The sequence below is a fragment of the Aegilops tauschii genome, chromosome 7 (assembly GCF_002575655.3).
Source record: "Aegilops tauschii subsp. strangulata cultivar AL8/78 chromosome 7, Aet v6.0, whole genome shotgun sequence".
Lineage (NCBI taxonomy): Eukaryota > Viridiplantae > Streptophyta > Magnoliopsida > Poales > Poaceae > Aegilops > Aegilops tauschii.
This window is the reverse complement of record NC_053041.3, coordinates 541,640,222-541,664,401: the sequence shown is the minus strand read 5'-3', so window position 1 is coordinate 541,664,401 and position 24,180 is coordinate 541,640,222. Positions and strand designations below refer to the sequence as shown.

General features: G+C 42.7%; 1 long non-coding RNA gene and 1 pseudogene across 2 annotated transcripts; one reads left to right on the top strand and one right to left on the bottom strand.

Moving 5' to 3' along the window:
- Positions 1-5,198: 5,198 nt before the first annotated feature.
- LOC109778609 (uncharacterized) lies at positions 5,199-14,750 on the bottom strand. Of its 2 annotated transcripts, XR_002236604.4 has the most exons (5): positions 14,420-14,737; positions 12,455-12,559; positions 9,386-9,965; positions 8,058-8,162; positions 5,199-5,572 (listed from the first exon to the last, which is right to left on the bottom strand). It is a non-coding gene; the product is annotated as an uncharacterized lncRNA (long non-coding RNA). The 2 variants fall into 2 exon arrangements; XR_012189602.1 differs by having other exon boundaries at positions 8,058-9,965; positions 14,420-14,750.
- Positions 14,751-15,830: 1,080 nt separating this feature from the next.
- On the top strand, positions 15,831-20,837 carry LOC109778605 (geraniol 8-hydroxylase-like; annotated as a pseudogene).
- The last annotated feature ends 3,343 nt before the right edge of the window (positions 20,838-24,180 follow it).

Below are 24,180 nucleotides of genomic sequence, written 5' to 3'. Positions count from 1 at the left end.
TACCTATTATGGCATTTCCATAGCCATTCCGAGATATATTGCCATGCAACTTACACCGTTCCGTTCATTATGACACGCATCATCATTGTCATATTGCTCTTTGCATGATCATGTAGTTGACATCGTATTTGTGGCAAGGCCACCTTCATAATTCTTCCATACATGTCATTCTTAATTCATTGCATATCCCGGTACACCGCCGGAGGAATTCATATAGAGTCATATTTTGTTCTAAGTATCGAGTTGTAATCTTGAGTTGTAAGTAAATAAAAGTGTGATGATCTTCATTATTAGAGAATTGTCCCAAGTGAGGAAAGGATGATGGAGACTATGATTCCCCCACAAGTCGGGATGAGACTTCGGACTTTATAAAAAAAGAAAAAAAAAAGAGAAAGGCCAAATAAAAAAAGAGGCCAAAGAAAAAAAGAAAGAAAGAAAAAATAAAAAAATAAAAAATGAGAGAAAAAGAGAGAAGGGACAATGCTACTGTCCTTTTACCACACATGTGCTTCAAAGTAGCACCATAATCTTCATGATAGAGAGTCTCATATGTTGTCATTTTCATATACTAGTGGGAATTTTTCATTATAGAACTTGGCTTGTATATTCCAATGATGGGCTTCCTCAAAGCGCCCTAGGTCTTCCTGAGCAAGCAAGTTGGATGCACACCCACTTAGTTTCTTTTGTTGAGCTTTCATACATTTATAGCTCTAGTGCATCCGTTGCATGGCAATCCCTACTCACTCACATGATATCTATTAATGGGCATCTCCATAGCATGTTGATACGCCTAGTTGATGTGAGACTATCTTCTCCTTTTTTGTCTTCTCCACAACCACCATTCTATTCCACATATAGTGCTATGTCCATGGCTCACGCTCATGTATTGCGTGAAAGTTGAAAAAGTTTGAGAATACTAAAGTATGAAACAATTGCTTGGCTTGTCATCGGGGTTGTGCATGATTAAATACTTTGTGTGATGAAGATAGAGCATAGCCAAACTATATGATTTTGTAGGGATAACTTTCTTTAGCCATGCTATTTTGAGAGGACGTGATTGCTTTGTTAGTATGCTTGAAGTATTATTATTTTGATGTCAATATGAACTTTTATTTTGAATCATTTGGATCTGAACATTCATGCCACAATAAAGAAAATTACATTGAGAATTATGCTAGGTAGCATTCCACATCAAAAATTCTGTTTTTATCATTTACCTACTCGAGGACGAGCAGGAATTAAGCTTGGGGATGCTTGATACGTCTCCAACGTATCTATACTTTTTGATTGTTCCATGCTATTATATTACCTGTTTTGGATGTTTATGGGCTTTACTTTACACTTTTATATCATTTCTGGGACTAACCTACTAACCGGAGGCCCAGCCCGAATTACTGTTTTTTTGTGTGCCTATTTCAGTGTTTTGAAGAAAAGCAATATCAAACGGGTCCAAACGGGATGAAACCTTCGGGAGCGATCTATTTGGAACAATTGCAAACCAGGAGACTTGGAATGGACGTCAAGAAGCGAACGAGGCGGCCACGAGGGTGCCCGGCGCGCCCCCCACCCTCGTGGGCCCCTCGTGGCTCCACCGACCTACTTCTTCCTCCTATATATATCCATGTACCTCGAGAACATCTGGGAGCACCACGAAAACCTAATTCCACTGCCGCAACCTTCTGTATCCGCGAGATCCCATCTTGGAGCCTTCGCCGGCGCTCCGCCAGAGGGGGAATCGACCATGGAGGGCCTCTACATCATCTCCAAGGCCTCTCCGATGAGTTGTGAGTAGTTTACCATAGACCTTCGGGTCCATAGTTATTAGCTAGATGGCTTCTTCTCTCTCTTTGAATCTCAATACCAAGTTCTCCCCGATCTTCTTGGAGATCTATTCTATGTAACTCTTTTTGCGGTGTGTTTGTCGAGATCCGATGAATTGTGGATTTATGATCAAGTTTATCTATGAGAAATAATTGAATCTTCTCTGAATTCTTTTATGTGTGATTGGTTATCTTTGCAAGTCTCTTCGAATTATCAGTTTGGTTTGGCCTACTAGATTGATCTTTCTTGCAATAGGAGAAGTGCTTAGCTTTGGGCTCAATCTTGCGGTGTCCTTTCCCAGTGACAGCAGGGGCAGCAAGGCATGTAGTGTATTGTTGCCATCGAGGATAAAAAGATGGGGTTTATATCATATTGCTTGAGTTTATCCCTCTACATCATGTCATCTTTCTTAATGCGTTACTCTGTTTTTATGAACTTAATACCCTAGATGCAGGCAGGAGTCGGTCGATGTGTGGAGTAATAGTAGTAGATGCAGAGTCGTTTCGATCTACTTGTTGCGACGTGATGCCTATATACATGATCATGCCTAGATAATCTCATAACTATGCACTTTTCTATCAATTTCTCGACAGTAATTTGTTCACCCACCGTAATACTTATGCTATCTTGAGAGAAGCCACTAGTGAAACCTATGGCCCCCGGGTCTATCTTTTATCATATAAGTTTTCCATCTACTTTTATTTGCATCTTTTACTTTCCAATCTATATCATAAAAATACCAAAAATATTTATATTATCTTATTATCTCTATCAGATCTCACATTCGCAAGTTTCCGTTAAGGGATTGACAACCCCTTTATCGCGTTGGTTGTGAGGTTCTTGTTTGTTTGTGTAGGTGCGTGGGACTTTTGAGGAGCCTCCTACTGGATTGATACCTTGGTTCTCAAAAACTGAGGGAAATACTTACGCTACTTTGCTGCATCACCCTTTCCTCTTCAAGGGAAAACCAACGCAGTGCTCAAGAGGTAGCATAGATGTAGTAACATAACTACATCTCGAAGGATTTTTTTGAAGTTTTTATCATTTTCTTTTGTTTCTTACAAAATTGAAAATGCGACACACGGTGAGGGGGGTAGAGTTTGAACCTTTAGTCCCGGTTTGAGACACGAACCGGGACTAAAGGGCATCGCACCCTTTAGTCCCGGTTCGTGTCTCAAACCGGGACTAAAGGTCTAACCTTTAGTCTCAATTTGAGACACGAACCGGGACTAAAGGGCATCACACCCTTTAGTCCCGGTTCATGTCTCAAACCGGGACTAAAGTCCCATTTGAACCGGGACTAATGCCTTCCCGACGCCTTAGCCGCTCGAACCGGAACTAATGCTCACATTAGTCCCGGTTCGTGATGCAACCGGGACTAATGTGTACATTGAGCTGTGACCAAAGCCCTATTTTCTACTAGTGTGTTAGGACCCAAATAAAAACTACAATTGTGGTTTCACACTCAATCTTGACCATCAATACGCTTATGTTTTATAGAAGTTGAGTTGATTGTTGAAACCATGTTAATTGCGACGAAAATTATTTCGTGATTGATGAGTGATATTTTTGCACTCATTTTCATCATTATTTAAACTGTATAATCCCAAAATATCCGAGAGAATCACTTCAATATTATCAATAATGACCAACGAATGCTAGAAATTTCAAAATACATTTCTTAATATATCTCCAAAGGAAATGGACCCAATCATCACATGGACCGGACACACCAAGTGTGGGAACCAAGTCAAGCCAAGCAAAATGGGGTCGCCAGGAAGGCAACAAAGCAAAGCACGACCCTTGTAAGAGCACGCCCGCTCGAACCAGGAGTCATACTCACTGCCAAGAGCTCCGTGATGCCCAACCAAGCACACTTTATAAAAGGGCACATGTCTAATATGCAATAGAGGCTTCAGGAAACATCACAAAACACCACTAGTAGCCATTCACAAACCCGAGTCATCTCCATTTTTCCACTCATCTCCATAGCCATCACCATCCTTCACTATCGTAGCCATTCTCTTGAGTTAGTCATAATTGTAATGGGTGCATCGAAATTGGCATATATTGTAAGACTATTCATCAATCAATTATTCATCTTTATGTCGTCTTCAATGATTTCTTCTTGCGATCCAATCGTCATGTATGAGTAATTCACTAAGGGAGGATGCGTGGAATGCTATTTTGAAAATCAGTGGTAGAATTAATTACATCAACCCATGGATCGACGGCGCGACGAAAGTTCCCCGCGTCGGTGCATGCCACATCCCCGAGATGCCATTGCTGCTGATGGAGCCAAATTACATCGGCGTGCGGCAGCGGCACTAGGGGATGGGTGGCCAAGATATATGGCCGCAACACTGGGAAGTGCTACTGGTTTTGCTCCTTCCATTCCATGCAGCGAGCCGTGCACAGACGACATCAAGTCGGTGCATCTCTACGGCGCCGCCCGCAACCGAAACTTCCCCACTGGCCTGCTACCACTGGGGCCGGTCGACCCCCGGGTTGCCACCCCACGTGAGAGGCCAGAAGACAAGGAGGCCTGTGAGCGCGTCACGACGGAGCAATCCGACGAGGCCTACAAGGAGGAGCTCCGCAGCCGCTGCCAAGAGCACGTCGAGGGGAGCGCCGGCTGTAAGAGGAGTATGCGGAAGGGAGGACAGTGGTTATCGACCTCCCTAGCAACAACGACGATGATGACTACTCTGGCCCCGATCCTATGGTTGTAGGACTAAGTAGAGCGGATTGGAGGAGGCTCGAGAATAAGTTGGACAGCGAGTAGTTTTAGTAAGTTCTAGTATAAATTCGGTTAACTTATCTAAAATATTTATGTAAAATATCTACACTGAATTTTGTTTTCGTAAGTTTTATGTATTAGTTTGAACCAAATTTGTGTTTATGTGCACCAACTTTGTATTTTTACACTCATTTTTTTACCCCGCTGAGTATTGGGGATGGCTTAGAAACAACCATTTCTTAGAGGAGCAAATGTAGTCCTCTAAAAGATAATTGGTCGTATCCTCCTCTAATTTTAAGGGGTCGGTTAGAGATCCCCTAACCACACATAGAATGCAGGGTCCATGGAAGCCCTTGCAATCCGAGATGGCATCCGTCTAGGGCTCAGTTTGCGGCTCCGCAAGATTGTTGTTGAGAATGATTCTCTAGTGGTTGTTCGGATGATCACATCGGTGACTTTGGACGGGTTGACATCTCATCCATATTTTATGAAATTCAGGACATGGGAGCTGCTCTTGAATCCTTCTCTCTTATACATATACTCCGTCCTTTCTTCTCGGATGTATTCAGATTCATTGTCAGCCTCCTGGGTACTCCCTTTATAAAGAAATATAAAATCGTAATTGATAATGCCTGGGTTCATCCAAAGAAAAAACACCATTATTGAGAAGGTGCAGGTTTCTTCTTCTAGTCGGGCGCGCCGGCTTGCACTCAGCGACGGAGTAGTACGTGTGAATCGCGCCACCGAATGTCAACCTGTGCGATAGCACCTCACCAAGCATGCTCTACAACTTGAAAAGCTTGGTTGATAGCGTCTCATGCCTATTCTTTAATGGACACGGCTAGCCAGCAACCGTTGGCTGGCTAGTCCCCTGGAGCACACACCCCAAAAAATTAAATACATGTCCACACATTGTCCTAAACAAGAAAGGTTGCTCCTACACACTATCGCCCTCAACAGAAAAAAAAATTCTACCGCCCCACCAGTGGTTCCATCTCCTGTAACTCCTTCCTGCAATAGCACGCGGCAAACAAGTTAGAAATGCATCACGTGCATTTAATTTCATTCCAAGCAAATTCAAAAAGCTGCAACTTTTAAACCGAGCGCCAAAACTAATTTCTGTTTTCACCATTAGGTTTCTCTCAGCAAGATCTTCAAAACAAGATCTCATATGGGTATGTTTCGATGAACTTTTTTTCAAGCAACTTTGCTGGCATCTGGGGCAACTTTGGTGCTACAGAAAGCAACTTTGCAGTAGATTGCCTATCGTGATTACATATTTATCCCATGCCTTCTAAGTTGGCTACCAATTGTATAGGAAGCAATTCAGGTGGTATATGGGGCAACTTTTAATGGTGATTTAGGCAAGTAATGTTTATATGCAGACAACATATCCTATTGTAAATAGAAACTTTGGTTCCATTTATAAATGAATTTGTTTCTAAAATGTATCTTTGGGCCGCTCATGCCAGCCTCTCTAGCAACTAACTAGCATGGCTTGGGCAAGTTTTGGGCGAAATAAACCCAGTACTCTCGGGAGAGGATCTTTGGGCAACCCGCGCCGGTATCTCTAGCAACTAACCATCATGCGTTGGGCAAGTTTTGGACACTTTCTTCTCAAATTGTCGACGCTTCTAGCCCCCACATCCCCATGCCACAAACCACCCACGCATTCAAAAATCATCGATTCGCCCTAGAAACCTAAGACCCCACACACCCCTCTTCAACCTCCCTATCCCGCCTCTATCGCATATAGCGGGTTTAGTGAGAAACTATAGCGGGTTTTTAAGCAGATCTAGTATTGACAAAAAGCTAGTCCTGATAGTACATGAAAATTGTTTCCTTTTCCTTTCTCCAACTACTGGTTGTTGTACATCCGGAGAAACCCCCTGATACTTTTCTTAGGTTACTTTTTGACTAGGAGTGTGTTGAGAAAACAAAAAAGAGGAGACAAGTTCTAGGGTGTTTTTAAGCAAAATCAGTGTTGGCAGTAAGCAACTCTTGTGTGTTCGTGCGTGCTAGAACTTGATGTGTAGGAGAAACAAGTGTGAATAACTATAGTAGTTTTTTAAGCAAATCAAAATTGACAATAGGCAAGTCATGTCAGTACATGAAAACGGTTTCAGCTTTCTTTGTCCAACTACTGGCTGTTGTACATCCAGCAAAACCCCTCGATGTTTTTCTTAGGTTGCTTTTTTTTACTACAAGTATGTTGAAAAACAAAAAAAGAGCAACAATTTTCAAAGTTTGTTTAAGTAAAATCAGTGTTTGCCAGTAAGCAATTCCTGTGTGCTCGTGCGTGCTAGAACTTGATGTGTATCGTCTTCGACCAATTTTTTTTTATTAACTAGTCAATTATCTTCTTAATGAAAAGGCAGAGCTCCTAAAAAAGAGACTTAATGTGTGAAAAGAAAAGGATGTGAGCACCTTGTAGCAACCTGTAGACTTTGTTTAAGCAAAAACAGTGTTACCAGTGAGCAACTCCTGTGTTCTCCAGGGTGCTCGAGACTTAATGTGCAAAAAAGGTGTAAACAACTACTTGAGCACTTGTAAGCAAAAAAAGTGGGTTGAATTGAGCAAATCATGTATCCCCTGAAAGACTGTAGGAAGGTCATGAGGTTGTTTAGGCAACTTACTACCACTTTATAAGCAAGTTGTGTCCTTTTTGTGATGTGGGAGAAATAAAAACTAAGGAACCTTGCATATGGATCTAAAACAACTTGTTTGTAATCTTTTAGGCAAGTTACTGCCACTATGTAAGCAAGTCGTGTCATTTTGTGACATGGGGAAAATTAAACTAAGGAACCTTGTATATGGATCTGAAACAATTTGATGGGTATCTTTTAGGCAACTTACTGCCACTGTGTAAGCAAGTTGTGTCCTTTTTGTGATGTGAGAGAAATAAAAACTAAGGAACCTTCCATATGGATCTAAAAAAACTTGTTTGAATCTTTTAGGCAAGTTATTACCACTGTGTAAGCAAGTTGTGTCATTTTGTGACGTGGGAAAAAACTAAACTAAGGAGCCTTGTATATGGATCTAAAACAACTTGATGCTTCTTTTAGGCAACTTACTACCACTGTGTAAGCAAGTTGTGTCCTTTTTGCGACGTGGAAGAAATAAAAACTAACAAATATTGCATATGGATCTAAAACAACTTGTTGGGTATCTTTTAGGCAACTTACTGCCACTGTATAAGCAAGTGAAATCCTAGCAATAAATTCCCAAATTAACTGCTCTCCTTGTAACTGAAATCCATTTCTACTAGAGCTAGATTGTGTTGAACTCTGAACCTTACACCACTTTACCGAGAATCTAAAGAAGCATCACCTTCTTTGAGTCTAGCGGCAATTTTTTCATTATATACTCAATGCCAACTTCAACAACGGGAGATAGGAGAAAACCATTCTCTTCATTGAGTTTACGAGCTCCCTTGCAGTAACATAGCAGCCGCAATAGTCAATTACATGACAAAAGGATCAAAAGAATGGCTGACCTTTTTGTCATATGAGTCTGGGAGTCTTGCCGTCACCAATTTCATGGCATGGTCCATGCTGCTGAACAAACTATCATCCACACACCCGGAAAACTCCTTCTTGAGCTGTTATTTGTTGGACAACAACGAAAAAATCATTTATTACTAAGAAAATGAATAAATATGAAAAGGTAGTTTCGGTTTGATTCCGCTCTGAGTACCAAAGATCAGGATTTGCTTGACACCCTGTATAGGACTTGCTTCAGTTTTATGTGTGAGTTGCCTAATATTTTGTGGACAACAAAGTTTTAAAAAATATACTGTTTCCACATTCTGAACATCCCAAAAACCTTTTGTACCACCTTAAAAAAGGTGCGCATAGGAGAAAAGCAGGACTTGCTTGACAACTATATCGGCCTTGCAAAGTATTTTACGTGTGACTTGCGACAACTCCAAAAATCAGGATTTGCCTGACAACTGCAAGAGACTTGCTATAGTTTAATGTGTGACTTGCCTATTATTGTGGACAAACAGATTTTTGGAAAGTCTATTTCCATAATCCTGATCATCCTAAAATACTCACTACCACCTACTAATGTGTGCCTAAGATGTCATTTGCCTGACTTTTACTTCTCTAAAAATGGTAGATATTCGACGCAACCGGAAAAAAATAGCAGGACTTGCTTGAAAACTATATTATTTTCGGTTGATGTGCAGGACTTGCTTGAAAACTATATTCGACACAACCAAAAAAATAGCCGAACAGAATGTCAATGTGGTAGGCACATGAAGAATTACATCGAGAACTATTCTTTCCCAGATAGTCTCATCAGTTGGCAATCACAAAAAATACACCAATTATGCTTTACTTCTTCCTCGACAGAATAATAGATGCTCTAGTGGGAACTAATAAACCAGAAAAAATTCACGTGTTATTCCTTGCTTGTTGGTAGAAAACATGTAAACTATTTTTCTCTCGCCTAAACGCCCCCCCCCCCCCCCCCCCCCCCCCCCCCAAACACTTGTGCTCAGGTTGATCAAAAGTGAATCCCAGTTCTAAAACTCTGAAAGTGCCTCTAAGCTCGGTAAAAAGATACAACATGTCCTCTTCTTGCAAAACATATATGCTTGACTATCTCTCCACAGGTTACAATTAGCTAGTACATAGTCCAAACAATTCACCAAACAGAGTAAGTTATAGGTTAGTTTGTTTGAAAAAACTTAGAAATAATTTGCCTAAACAAACATCAAGTGTGGAGGGAGAGGGGGTTGTGTGTTAGGTAAACTACACGTTCAGAAACATGCAAAGTCACAGAGTTTGCCTAAAAAATAACAAGCAAATCACATACTTAACAGTTTTTGACCGCTCCGTGCCACCATCCGTGAAACAGCCGGCGGTGGCAGCAAACCGGTGCGCGGCGTGCCACAAGAAGGTGGAGCTGTTGGGGTTCCGCCGCCGTTGCGAGGGCAGTGACAAAAGAAAACGCACACTGTGTCTATGGTTTAATATTGTATCACCTAAAAAAACCATGGATCCGTTTTGCACGAAAAATGAGAAGAGTTTTGTCCCTATTGACATGTGCTTGTCTAAGTGCTGCTTGCAACTTGCCCCGCTTGCACTCAAAAATGCAGATTCCTTCTCCCCTCCCTCTTCCTATCCAAACAATAGTGGCGATTCATTGTTACTCTGCCTGGGAATGCAAAACACAGAAATTATTACGGTCTCTAGATTGTCGTTGCTTCTACACCTTTCAACGACGGCTAGCCAGCAACCGTTGGCTGGCTAGTCCCCTGGAGCACACACCCCAAAAAAGTAAATACATGTCCACACATTATCCTAAAAAGGAAAGGTTGCTCCTACACACTATCGCCCTCAACAGAAAAAAATTCTACCGCCCCACCAGTGGTTCCATCTCCTGTAACTCCTTCCTGCAATAGCACGCGGCAAACAAGTTAGAAATGCATCACATGCATTTAATTTCATTCCAAGCAAATACAAAAAGCTGCAACTTTTAAACCGAGCGTCAAAACTAATTTCTGTTTTCACCATTAGGTTTCTCGCAGCAAGATCTTCAAAACAAGATCTCATATGGATATGTTTCGATGAACTTTTTTTTCAAGCAACTTTGCTGGCATCTGGGGCAACTTTGGTGCTACAGAAAGCAACTTTGCAGTAGATTGCCTATCGCGATTACATATTTATCCCATGCCTTCTAAGTTGGCTACCAATTGTATAGGAAGCAATTCAGGTGGTATATGGGGCAACTTTTAATGGTGATTTAGGCAAGTAATGTTTATATGCAGACAACATATCCTATTGTAAATGGAAACTTTGGTTCCAATTATAAATGAATTTGTTTCTAAAATGTATCTTTGGGCCGCTCATGCCAGCCTCTCTAGCAACTAACTAGCATGGCTCGGGCAAGTTTTGGGCAAAATAAACCCATTACTCTCGGGAGAGGATCTTTCGGCAACCCGCGCCGGTATCTCTAGCAACTAACCATCATGCATTGGGCAAGTTTTGGACACTTTCTTCTCAAATTGTCGACGCTTCTAGCCCCCGCATCCCCATGCCACAAACCACCCACGCATTCAAAAATCATCGATTCGCCCTAGAAACCTAAGACCCCACACACCCCTCTTCAACCTCCCTATCCCGCCTCTATCGCATATAGCGGGTTTAGTGAGCAACTATAGCGGGTTTTTAAGCAAATCAAGTATTGACAAAAAGCTAGTCCTGATAGTACATGAAAATTGTTTCCTTTTCCTTTCTCCAACTACTGGTTGTTGTACATCCGGAGAAACCCCCTGATACTTTTCTTAGGTTACTTTTTGACTAGGAGTGTGTTGAGAAAACAAAAAAGAGGAGACAAGTTCTAGGGTGTTTTTAAGCAAAATCAGTGTTGGCAGTAAGCAACTCTTGTGTGTTCGTGCGTGCTAGAACTTGATGTGTAGGAGAAACAAGTGTGAATAACTGTAGTAGTTTTTTAAGCAAATCAAAATTGACAATAGGCAAGTCATGTCAGTACATGAAAACTGTTTCAGTTTTCTTTGTCCAACTACTGGCTGTTGTACATCCAGCGAAACCCCTCGATGTTTTTCTTAGGTTGCTTTTTGTACTACAAGTATGTTGAAAAACAAAAAAAAGAGCAACAATTTTCAAAGTTTGTTTAAGTAAAATCAGTGTTTGCCAGTAAGCAATTCCTGTGTGCTCGTGCGTGCTAGAACTTGATGTGTATCGTCTTCGACCAATTTTTTTATTAACTAGTCAATTATCTTCTTAATGAAAAGGCAGAGCTCCTAAAAAAGAGACTTAATGTGCGAAAAGAAAAGGATGTGAGCAACTTGTAGCAACCTGTAGGCTTTGTTTAAGCGAAAACAGTGTTACCAGTGAGCAACTCCTGTGTTCTCCAGGGTGCTCGAGACTTAATGTGCAAAAAAAAGGTGTAAACAACTACTTGAGCACTTGTAAGCAAAAAAAAAGTGGGTTGAATTGAGCAAATCATGTATCCCCTGAAAAACTGTAGGAAGGTCATGAGGTTGTTTAGGCAACTTACTGCCACTTTATAAGCAAGTTGTGTCCTTTTTGTGATGTGGGAGAAATAAAAACTAAGGAACCTTGCATATGGATCTAAAACAACTTGTTTGTAATCTTTTAGGCAAGTTACTGCCACTATGTAAGCAAGTCGTGTCATTTTGTGACATGGGGAAAAATTAAACTAAGGAACCTTGTATATGGATCTGAAACAATTTGATGGGTATCTTTTAGGCAACTTATTGCCACTGTGTAAGCAAGTTGTGTCCTTTTTGTGATGTGAGAGAAATAAAAACTAAGGAACCTTCCATATGGATCTAAAAAAACTTGTTTGAATCTTTTAGGCAAGTTATTACCACTGTGTAAGCAAGTCGTGTCATTTTGTGACGTGGGAAAAAACTAAACTAAGGAGCCTTGTATATGGATCTAAAACAACTTGATGCTTTTTTTAGGCAACTTACTACCACTGTGTAAGCAAGTTGTGTCCTTTTTGCGACGTGAAAGAAATAAAAACTAACCAATATTGCATATGGATCTAAAACAACTTGTTGGGCATCTTTTAGGCAACTTACTGCCACTGTATAAGCAAGTGAAACCCTAGCAATAAATTCCCAAATTAACTGCTCTCCTTGTAACTGAAATCCATTTCTACTAGAGCTAGATTGTGTTGAACTCTGAACCTTACACCACTTTACCGAGAATCTAAAGAAGCATCACCTTCTTTGAGTCTAGCGGCAATTTTTTCATTATATACTCAATGCCAACTTCGACAACAGGGGATAGGAGAAAACCATTCTCTTCATTGAGTTTACGAGCTCCCTTGCAGTAACATAGCAGCCGCAATAGTCAATTACATGACAAAAAGATCAAAAGAATGGCTGACCTTTTTGTCATATGAGTCTGGGAGTCTTGCCGTCACCAATTTCATGGCATGGTCCATGCTGCTGAACAAACTATCATCCACACACCCGGAAAACTCCTTCTTGAGCTGTTATTTGTTGGACAACAACGAAAAAACCATTTATTACTAAGAAAATGAATACAAATGAAAAGGTAGTTTCGGTTTGATTCCGCTCTGAGTACCAAAGATCAGGATTTGCTTGACACCATGTATACGACTTGCTTCAGTTTTATGCGTGACTTGCCTATTATTTTGTGGACAACAAAGTTTTGAAAAAAATACTGTTTCCACATTCTGAACATCCCAAAAACCTTTTATACCACCTTAAAAAAGGTGCGCATAGGAGAAAAGCAGGACTTGCTTGACAACTATATCGGCCTTGCAAAGTATTTTACGTGTGACTTGCGACAACTCCAAAAATCAAGATTTGCCTGACAACTGCAAGAGACTTGCTATAGTTTAATGTGTGACTTGCCTATTATTGTGGACAAACAGATTTTTGGAAAGTCTATTTCCATAATCCTGATCATCCTAAAATACTCACTACCACCTACTAATGTGTGCCTAAGATGTCATTTTGCCTGACTTTTACTTCTCTAAAAATGGTAGATATTCGACACAACCGGAAAAAATAGCAGGACTTGCTTGAAAACTATATTATTTGCGGTTGATGTGCAGGACTTGCTTGAAAACTATATTCGACACAACCGAAAAAATAGCCGAACAGAATGTCAATGTGGTAGGCACATGAAGAATTACATCGAGAACTATTCTTTCCCAGACAGTCTCATCAGTTGGCAATCACAAAAAATACACCAATTAGTCTTTACTTCTTCCTCGACAGAATAATAGATGCTCTAGTGGGAACTAATAAACCAGAAAAAATTCACGTGTTATTCCTTGCTTGTTGGTAGAAAACATGTAAACTATTTTTCTCTCGCCTAAAAGCCCCCTCCCCCCCAAACACTTGTGCTCAGGTTGATCAAAAGTGAATCCCAGTTCTGAAACTCTGAAAGTGCCTCTAAGCTCGGTAAAAAGATACAACATGTCCTCTTTTTGCAAAACATATATGCTTAACTATCTCTCCACAGGTTACAATTAGCTAGTACATAGTCCAAACAATTCACCAAACAGAGTAAGTTATAGGTTAGTTTGTTTGAAAAAACTTAGAAATAATTTGCCTAAACAAACATCAAGTGTGGAGGGAGAGGGGGTTGTGTGTTAGGTAAACTACACGTTCATAAACATGCAAAGTCACAGAGTTTGCCTAAAAAATAACAAGCAAATCACATACTTAACAGTTTTTGACCGCTCCGTGCCACCATCCGTGAAACAGCCGGCGATGGCAGCAAACCGGTGCGCAGCGTGCCACAAGAAGGTGGAGCTGTTGGGGTTCCGCCGCCGTTGCGAGGGCAGTGACAAAAGAAAACGTACACTGTGTCTATGGTTTAATATTGTATCACCTAAAAAACCATGGATCCGTTTTGCACGAAAAATGAGAAGAGTTTTGTCCCTATTGACATGTGCTTGTCTAAGTGCTGCTTGCAACTTGCCCCGCTTGCACTCAAAAATGCAGATTCCTTCTCCCCTCCCTCTTCCTATCCAAACAATAGTGGCAATTCATTGTTACTCTGCCTGCGAATGCAAAACACAGAAATTATTACCGTCTCTAGATTGTCGTTGCTTCTACACCTTTCAACGACCTATCCAACAGAAAGGATCACATTTTCTAGTACAACAAGATACAACAACGCATCATGCCAGCAATCCTTCCATTGACTGGCCAACTATGAACCGGAGATGACAAAAATGTTCTCGCTGAACCACGGTGACCAATCAGAGCACCCATGCCCGGCTGGCGACAAACACTCACCGAGCAAAAATCACACCAACTGGTGGATCTGCATCTACTACCTCGAGAAACAATGGAGAGGGTGGGGGACTCACCTTGCGTGAGGGGCAGGCTCGATCTTTTAGATCCTATGCCTCCTTCTCTGGATGGCGTCATTCTTCCCCTTCCACTTTCTGCCCCACCACACGCGCGACGCCGAGGACCTCGACTGCTCCGCCTCCGCCACCCTCTACCACCTCCACCATGCCATCCAGCGAGCGCCGCCGTCACAACCAGTAGGGAAGCGGCGAGGTGGTGATGGCGAATCACACGGAGACGAGGAGAGGCGAAGCAGTAGAGGCGAAGCGGATCAGATGAGAAAAGGACCAGAGAAGGGGATCGAGGTGAGGGAACGGCAGACGGGATAAGGAAATTTGTCGGTAGCGTGTTAGACTACCACAGTGGGGAGTAACTTCGGTAGTAACATCGAGTCTAATTCAGCAAATTTGCTTACGTGACAATGAATTAATAAAAAGATGTAGTACTAGTAACTTAGCTAGTTACTGTAACAGCACATGTCCCAATGCAATATGAATGTATAACCTAATAAATGAAGCTTTGCATGTTACCACACTTATGTTACTATCCACTATTGAGATAGTAATATAGTCTAGGGATATGTGTATGTTACTAGTGTATGTTACTCTTCATCGTGGCTAGTCTTATCCCCATCCGACCACGGGACAACTGGACGATCGCGATCTGATCTGACGGCGAGCAGGCCTGTGCGCTCGGGAAAGCAATCGGGCACAGGTGCACTTTTTAGAATTTAGGTTCTTTAATAGTGGACTGTGTAATCTGATGGAGACTCTCCATAATAAAAGGAGGCAAGTGCGGCGCCTGACCAGTGGCCAGAAAAATGATAAATTGGGTTCCTATCATGCTACCGGAAAAGATCCCACCTTGCTTCAGAAGGTAGCCTGTTGATGCAATTAATTTTCATTAAGCTTACAGAGTACTAATTTATAACAATTTGATGTTGCGGTGTTGCGTATGTTGGTCGTAATTTTTATCATATATAGGATAAATCTAAAATATCAGTTTATTGTAAGGTAAAGTTTTACATCCTCCATTCCAGAATATGAGGTGTTCTAAATTTTTCAGAAGTCAGACTTCATAAAGTTAAAAAAAAAAACTATCAATATCTACAATATTAATAAAATGAAATATTAAATATATGTCATGATGGATCTAATGATACTAATTCAACATTGTAGGTGTTGATATTTTCTTCAAAAACCTAGATCAAACTACATATAAATAAGCTTGACTTATAAAAAATGAATACACATATTTATATTTTAGAACAGAGCGAGTAACATTGTAAAACGAACGGAGTACTTAAATCAGAATTTTTTTTTTGGGTACTTCTTTCGTCCCAACTAATATGCTCACATATCAGTTATAATGACATTTTATATTATGAGACCGGGGAGTACTATTTTCAAACAAAAGAAGTACATATATGGCCTAGTGTCGAAAACACAACTATGATTATGACTTTATTTTTTGTTTCTCTTCTATTAAGTGTCTGCTGTGCCACACGCGAACTGCACAAAGGAAGCAATGGTGGCCATGGCTGTGCTTGCGACATGGCTAGCATGGCTCGTCGTCTCTCTCTTCTCCTTCTACCTTCTCAACCTCCTCGCGCACGCGCGGTCCGGCCTCCCGCCGGGCCCCCGCCCACTGCCGCTCATCGGCAGCCTCCACCTCCTCGGCGACAAGCCGCATCGCTCCCTCGCCCGCCTAGCCAAGATCCACGGTTCACTCATGTCCATCCGCCTCGGCGCGGTCACCACGGTGCTCGTCTCCTCCCCCGCCATGGCCCGGGAGTTCCTGCAGAGGCATGATTCCGTCCTCGCCACCCGGTCCGTGCCTGACGCCACCGGCAAGCACGCGGCGGACGTAGCCTGGCTGTCCCCCGGGCCGAGGTGGCGCGCGCTCCGCAAGATGATGGCCACGGAGCTCTTCGCGCCGCACCGGCTCGACGCGCTCCACCACCTCCGGAGCGACAAGGTGAGGGAGCTCACGGACCACGTCGCGCGGCTGGCGCGCGAGGGCACGGCGGTGAACGTCGGCCGCGTGGCCTTCACGACCAGCCTGAACCTTATCTCCCGCACCATCTTCTCCGTCGACCTCACCAGCCTCGACGACCACGGCGGCTCCGAGGACTTCCAAGAGGTGATCACGGCCATGAAGGAAGGCTTGGGGACCCCGAACGTGTCCGACTTCTTCCCAGTGCTCGCGGCGGCCGACCTGCAGGGCATGCGCCGGCGCCTGGCGCGGATCTTCGCGCGGCTGCACGCCGTGTTCGACGCCGAGGTGGACCAGAGGCTGCGCGGCCGCGACGCCGGCCAGCCCAGGAAGAACGACTACCTCGACGTGCTGCTCGACGTGGCGCCGCGTGACGAGGGCAAGGACCTGCTCGACCGTGATACGCTACGTTCACAGTTCACGGTAACACACAACAACTTTCTTCTTTGCGATACCAGCTGGCGTTTCAGTTTTCAACCCATGAACCGCACATGAGCCTGCCGGGGATCAAAGCACATGGCCAGCCTTGCTGATCGAGCCTTTCCCGGGGATCAAACAAATGGTGGCACATGGCCACAGCCAGCCAAAATAAATAAATTGTGATCGAGATAGCTATTTCAATATCCAATATTGACTTTTTAGATAAAAATAATAATAAAACCTGATGCAGATTATATAGTAACCAATTTGTTTTTATTGATGGTCATTTTTTTCGGTTCCTTATTTCTCTATATATGCGTAGACAAAATTTACATGTGGATTTTTGTGCCATGTTAATCATCTGCTACTATGGAGACGAACCTTGGAATCGAAAGGGTTTAGGCTTAGTAGAACTAAAACCGAGTACATGATGTGCGGTTTCAGTACTACTAGGTGTGAGGAGGAGGAGGTTAGCCTTAATGGCCAGGTGGTACCTCGGAAGGACACCTTTCGGTATTTGGGGTCAATGTTGCAGTAGGATGGGGGTATTGATGAAGATGTGAACCATCGAATCAAAGCCGGATGGATGAAGTGGCGCCAAGCTTCTGGCATTCTCTGTGACAAGAGAGTGCCACAAAAGCTAAAAGGCAAGTTCTACAGGACGGCGGTTCGACCCGCAATGTTGTATGGCGCGGAGTGTTGGCCGACTAAAAGGCGACATGTTCAACAGTTAGGTGTGACGGAGATGCGTATGTTGAGATGGATGTGTGGCCACACGAGGAAGGATCGAGTCCGGAATGATGATATACGAGATAGAGTTGGGGTAGCACCAATTGAGGAGAAGCTTGTCCAACATCGTCTGAGATGGTTTGGGCATATTCAGCGCAGGCCTCCAGAAGCTCCAGTGCATAGCGGACGGCTAAAGCGTGCGGAGAATGTCAAGAGAGGGCGGGGTCGACCGAATTTGACATGGGAGGAGTCCGTTAAGAGAGACCTGAAGGATTGGAGTATCACCAAAGAGCTAGCTATGGACAGGGGTGCGTGGAAGCTTGCTATCCATGTGCCAGAACCATGAGTTGGTTGCGAGATCTTATGGGTTTCACCTCTAGCCTACCCCAACTTGTTTGAGACTAAAGGCTTTGTTGTTGTTGTTGTTGTTGTTGTTGTTGTTGTTGTTGTTGCTGTTGTTGTTGTTGCTGTTGTTGTTGTTGATCATCTGCTACTATCAATAACACCAAATGTTTTAGAGTTTGTGTTAGAAAATTTTGTACCCCGTAGCTCAGGGCGTGGTACCACCAGAAGCCAAATAAGTATGATGTCACCACTCTAATACCCTTTGAACTAGATGTGGACCAAACCACACAAACAATGATAAAAAAAACGAAGATGCAGGATGTACCATTCTAAAATAGGCATCTTTCGAGAGAGCACTTCAAATATTGTTTTACTCATTATACCATTTCAATATATATGGATCCACACTTATGGTGTCCATTTTATCCTTTGAGCCCCTGTATTATATATATGTATCTAGAACTTTACTGAAAAAGGGTTTCTCCCCGCTTTGTATTCCAAAGCAACTAACACCGATACAAGGAACGCTGGGGCGAACAGCACATCAAGCCAAAAAAGAAGGAAAAAAACTAATGCCAACAATGGCAGCTCGACAAAGCGCGGATGACCCGCCACCGCTACGCCCTCCAAAAACAAACCACCACAGCCCGAGGCTCTGAACCGCCGTGCACCAAGCAGCACCTCTAAGAAGGAACGCGACGCCGACGACGTTGCTGCCCGGACTTGTCCTAGGGTTTCCCCGGCACGCGGAGGGAGGTGGGGGATGGATATCACCGACACCCTCCGGGAAGGAATGGTGGCACCCGCAGGTGTCACCGCATCGGAGCCGAAGAACCGGCAAGGATTTCACCCGCAGGTGTCACCGCATCGGAGCCAGACCGCCGCCCACCACCATGCGCCAACGCGGTTGCGCTGTCACCCACGCCGCCTCATTGCGAACACCAACACGAGGCCAAGAGGACCGGAGAGAAGCGCCCCGCGGAGGAAGAAGCAGCACTGAAGCCGAACGAGAGGGAACCACCTCCACCGCCGTCGTGCGGGAGGCCAGAACCTCCGGCACCGTCGCGGTAGCCGTCCGGACGTGGCAGCAGGGCATGCCAGGCCACCCCTGGCCGGGCCAGGCCCGAAACGGGCCCGCTAAGCCCCGCCACCATGCTGCAGCAAGCCGGCGATGGCGCCGCCAGCACCCTGCCGCTCATCGCCTCTCCCCCGCCTCCCGGAAGCCACGAAGCAGACCCACCCTGCCGCCCAGGCCCAGATCTGGGTCGAGGGGGCGCCGCCAGACCGCGCCGCCGCGTCCCCCCGCCGCCAACGGCGACGCCGCTGTCCAGAAGTCCGCCCCCGCTCGCGCCAGGGACCCTCGCCGCCGCGCTGAACCGCCGCCGCCTAGAGACACCGCCCGGGGTGGCCCCGTCCCGCACCGGCGGAACCCGAGAGGGGAAAGGCCAGGGGGCCGCCGCCACAAGCGTCGCCCGGCGGCATGGAGGAAGATGAAGGGGGGGGGGCGCGGGGGAGGACGATGGGCGCGACCGGCCGCCCACGGGGGCGCCGCGGTCGCGGGAGAGAGGAGCGCTCTTGTTGTTTCTGAAAGAGCTCATATCTAGAAGTTTAGAAACACAACAACATGGATCACAATAACTATAATGGCATCCACTCTAGTATCCTACCGGAAACATGAACACTAATAACTTCAGAATTACCATTTGAATACACATAAATATGTCTCTAAAATTCCTATATAATAGTATCGGCATGGGAATTTTATTGGAATCATGACATGCTATTCATATGTTACAAAGAACGAAATCATCTAAAACTAAGTATGGATTTCCTTTGTAAGAACTGAATCATCTAAAACTTAAGTTCTTATGTTTTTTCGTTGTTTCAAACCAGTCGCATTGCATTTTTGTTGAATTTCCAAAATTTTCATCATAGCTCTCGTAAGATTGCACTTCATCATCAGTGAGTGAAAAGGGAAATATTGGGTCAAGAACAATAGCTTCTTCTACAATAATGCAACGAGATGAATATCAAATATCATGTTACATATGAGCGAATTATTATTGCACATATGATTCATCCATATAGTAACGCAATGTGCAGTTTTAAAGCAATGTTGATTCTTCTATACCACATTCAGCAAATAATACATTGTACTTTGTATGATACTTGTTTAGTAAATAGCTACATTTACTAGACTATATTCATCTAACATTATATTTGTATGTTAGTACTTGTTTGCTGCTGGTAGTGACACAAGCTCTAGCACAGTGGAATGGGCAATGGCTGAGCTTCTTCGAAACCCATCATCAATGGCTAAGGTTTGTGACAAGCTTGCACAAGTTATCGTCTCCAGAAGAAACATTGAAGAAGCTGACATTGTACGATTGCCTATCTCCAAGCTGTCATAAAAGAGACTTTTCGACTCCACCCTCCAGCTCCACTCTTGTTGCCACGACAACCTGAGATGACAGTCAAAATAGCTGGTTACACAATACCTAAAGGTTCACGTGTGTTCATAAATGTATGGGCGAGAGGTCGAGATAAAGATGTATGGACAGAACCTGAGAAGTTTATGCCTGGGAGGTTCTTGGGTTCGGCAATTGACTTTAAGGGTGTAGATTTTGAGCTCCTTCCATTTGGTGCGGGGCGTCGAATCTGCCCTGGAATGGCTTTGGCAATTAGGATGGTGCATGTGATGCTCGCTTCCATGTTAAACCAGTTTAAGTGGAGTCTTCCCGTTGAGCTGGAATGGGATGGGATTGATATGGAAGATCAGTTTGGCCTGACACTAGTGAAGGCCGTGCCCCTTTGTGCTATGGCAACACTGATTAGAGGAAAAGAAAAGGAACCATTTTAAAGAGTGGTTTAGATGTCGTTAATGTGTAATAATTCAAATGTATGAGCCATCTAATTTATATCCTTACTTATGTGACGAATTTGGTATTCTCTTAGAGTTCAAACCTTTTGCACCTTGATTATCCACTAATTTTCACCCAAAATTCAAAATTTTGATATTCAAATCAATTTTAAAAAATGCGCTGGCAAATTAAATATGATCATGGTCAAGTCAATTTCAGGTCTTTTGACAATATGAGCCAAACTGACACATTTTCAGATGCAATAAACAAACAAAGCATATTGCATAAATTTCAGATCTTTGACCATGGAAGTATACAAAAAACAAAGTTTACATCCACATCATAATAGATTAGGCGATCAACCAGGCTACTTTGGGACGGTGATGGTGACGTCCAGATACAACATTAGGATGCCAACTAGACTATGATGCTTTTGGATGGTGATGGATAGAAATACACAAGGTCAAAGTGCTTCTTCAAATAACAGAATAAACGAAATAATTGCACATGAAAAGAAAGAGAATAAAGTGGATACCGCCATGAACTAACTACATACTACAAAAGGACAATACCATGTTCACTTAAGATTCTCCAACTTCTACATCTTGCAAATCTCTCCACATCTTTTCGTTCTCCTTTTAATAGTGAACCACACAACAATCAAAAACACCAACATGCCACCAACATCTTTCAATAATCTCAAAAGTTCATTGCTTACGGGCACCCAGATTTGTGCTAGTGACCAAATAAAAATCAGGATTATTGTTGAGAGGCAATCTGTGGCACATACATCCTCGGGCACCCAGATTTGTGTGATCACCCGATTGCCTAGTGATCCAAAAATTAATTTGCACTTTGCACCTGCTTTAGCCCTGAATTACCTTACATGGAGTCCATGTGTGGAGCTTTTCACAGCTCCACCCATCCCATCTCCCTTGCTTTTTCTTTAGACTTTCTAATTTAAATCTATTATATTTTTTGAACCAAAGTCCAATATATATCTCGTTTGTATATTCATGTTCCTTATGATCAGGGCTTTAAAACAAGACCACTTATGAATATGTTTTCACAGGTTTTAAAAACTTCATCAAGTTATAACTACTAAAACTTGAGTTGAAAGAATGACTAAATTCACCAAGTTTCAGAAACTAAAATGACTCAAACCATAAACCCTATGCTCTAAACCTAAACCCTAAACGCAAATGAAACTTGGTAAAACTTAATATTACAACTACCATGTTTTATTATTTGAAACTTGGCAAAAAAACTAAAGTTGTCAAAATGTATTTAAGAGTGGTCTTGTTTGAAAGTTCTCGTCACAAGGAACACGACTATGCAAATGAAATATAAATTGGACTTTCGGTCAAAACTTATCATAGATTTAAATTTGAAGATAAAAATAAAAGGCATAGGAGGTGGGTTGGATGGCATATGCAACTACGGGAAAAACTGACAAACACTTGTATGGATGGACCCTATCCTACAGTAATCAAAGGTCTATGACCAAATAAGTTTACGAATCTTAAAGTAATCTGATGGTTGCATGCATGTGTACCCCCTTGACGTGCGTGCCCCTGGGAGTTTCACAGTTAATGTTTCACAATTACTTTTGACCATCGGTACGCTTGTATTTTAGAGAAGTTGATTGTTGAAAACATGTTAATTGTGAAGGGCAATTACTCCATGATCAACCTTCTTAGCTCCCGACTACCCCTTAATTCATTTTTACATTTGCTTTTCATATGCCATAGTTGATATTGTTATTAGACTATATGTAATATAGTTGACAGTTGTTTTACAAGGAGGAGGTTGTACTCTAGGCATGCACGAGGAACTTTGGTCAGGTGTTATGTTTATAAAATGATACAAATGCCATCTAAATTGTTCCACCTAGAAACCAAAAAATTGGTATCACCACACACAATGGAAAACAAGAAGTACATTAGTAGCTATATAAATAACCTATAAAATTTGGAAACTCTTCACTTGTCAAAATATGCTACCCATGGCCACAATTTCACGAGTGCCAAAATGAAATACTCAGCTTCATAAATTTTGGCCATGCATTTTTACTTGAAGGAGCTCCTTGGCTTGTGGCCGCCCCAGATAGTGGCATCTGCCGAGGAGGGAGGGCACCCATGTGACTTTCTTCTTTTGGGCATCGCTAGGCATCAAACTACATATACTTTGCGTCCATCAGACTAGTCAGACGTCATCCGGTGAGGTGCACGGAGGTATTATGACCTTCTAATTAGGACCACACGAGATTTACCGACTTTGTTTGTTAATTGACCGCTTCTTTTCATAACTGCATCCTCTTAGCTTGCCCGACTATCCCTGCTAACCACTCTATTACGTTTTATTCCTCCCCCGAGTAGACTATCTTGAATATGTAGCTCGCACATGAATCCATGTATTGTATGATCAAGTTTGCTGTCAATTCCCTAGAAAAGTTTGCTTTTAATCAATTGCATCACATATTCGAAACCCCATCATTATGAAGAATGAAAATGTATTATATCAATATACTCATTGTAGTTTGAAGCATACAGATTAAACATGGAAATTAATTAAGAGTGATGTCAACATGGGGATGCATGTTTGTGTCACCTACATACCAAATTTACCGGAAAAAAAGGTTGAACTATGGAAGCAAACTTTCTAGACCAAAGAAGCATGTGTAGTAGTATTATTTTTGGAAATAATAGGAAGCATGAAAAGGGTGATATCTCACTATATGGTATCCAAATAGGAAGCATATTTATGTCATATTCATGCCAAATTCACGGATATTTGTTAATGATTAGGTGATCCACTATACAAAGGACACAACAAAGTTGGAACCCACGAAAATAGAATAAACCAAGGATAGCACACAGAGAGATGAAAATAATAATCAAAACATAAAATATGTTAGATATCAATAAAAAAAATGTATGCACGTGATAGAGTACTCAATACCTAGATCATACTAGTAGAACGCCCGTGCGTTGCCACGGGCCTTTCAAATTTTCCTACTTACATATATAAATATAATGCATGTAATTTTGTGCATGTATAGGAAAACATAGCCCGCAACCATTGAAAAGCAATTGAAATCCACTTCACCTGCAATATATTTTGATTAAAAAATGTATTTAAATTTTGTATACGTATAGATAATGATTCAACTAAGAATATGTTACAAACTAAGATCTATTTGATGTGCTTAAGATATTCCCGTCATTCTCGTACGCCGAAATACGCACACAACCTGGCCACCTCCTAAACGTAGCCGCCACCGGAGCTCGGGTTTCTTATGCCTCCCATAGGAGCCGCCACCGGTCTGCGGCGTCCTCTGTGGCCTTAGGGCCATGGAGGCGCGGTGGATCCCCGCTCGTGCCAATGGGAGGGCTTCGTTTTTTCATGTTTTTTTAGTTTTATTAGGG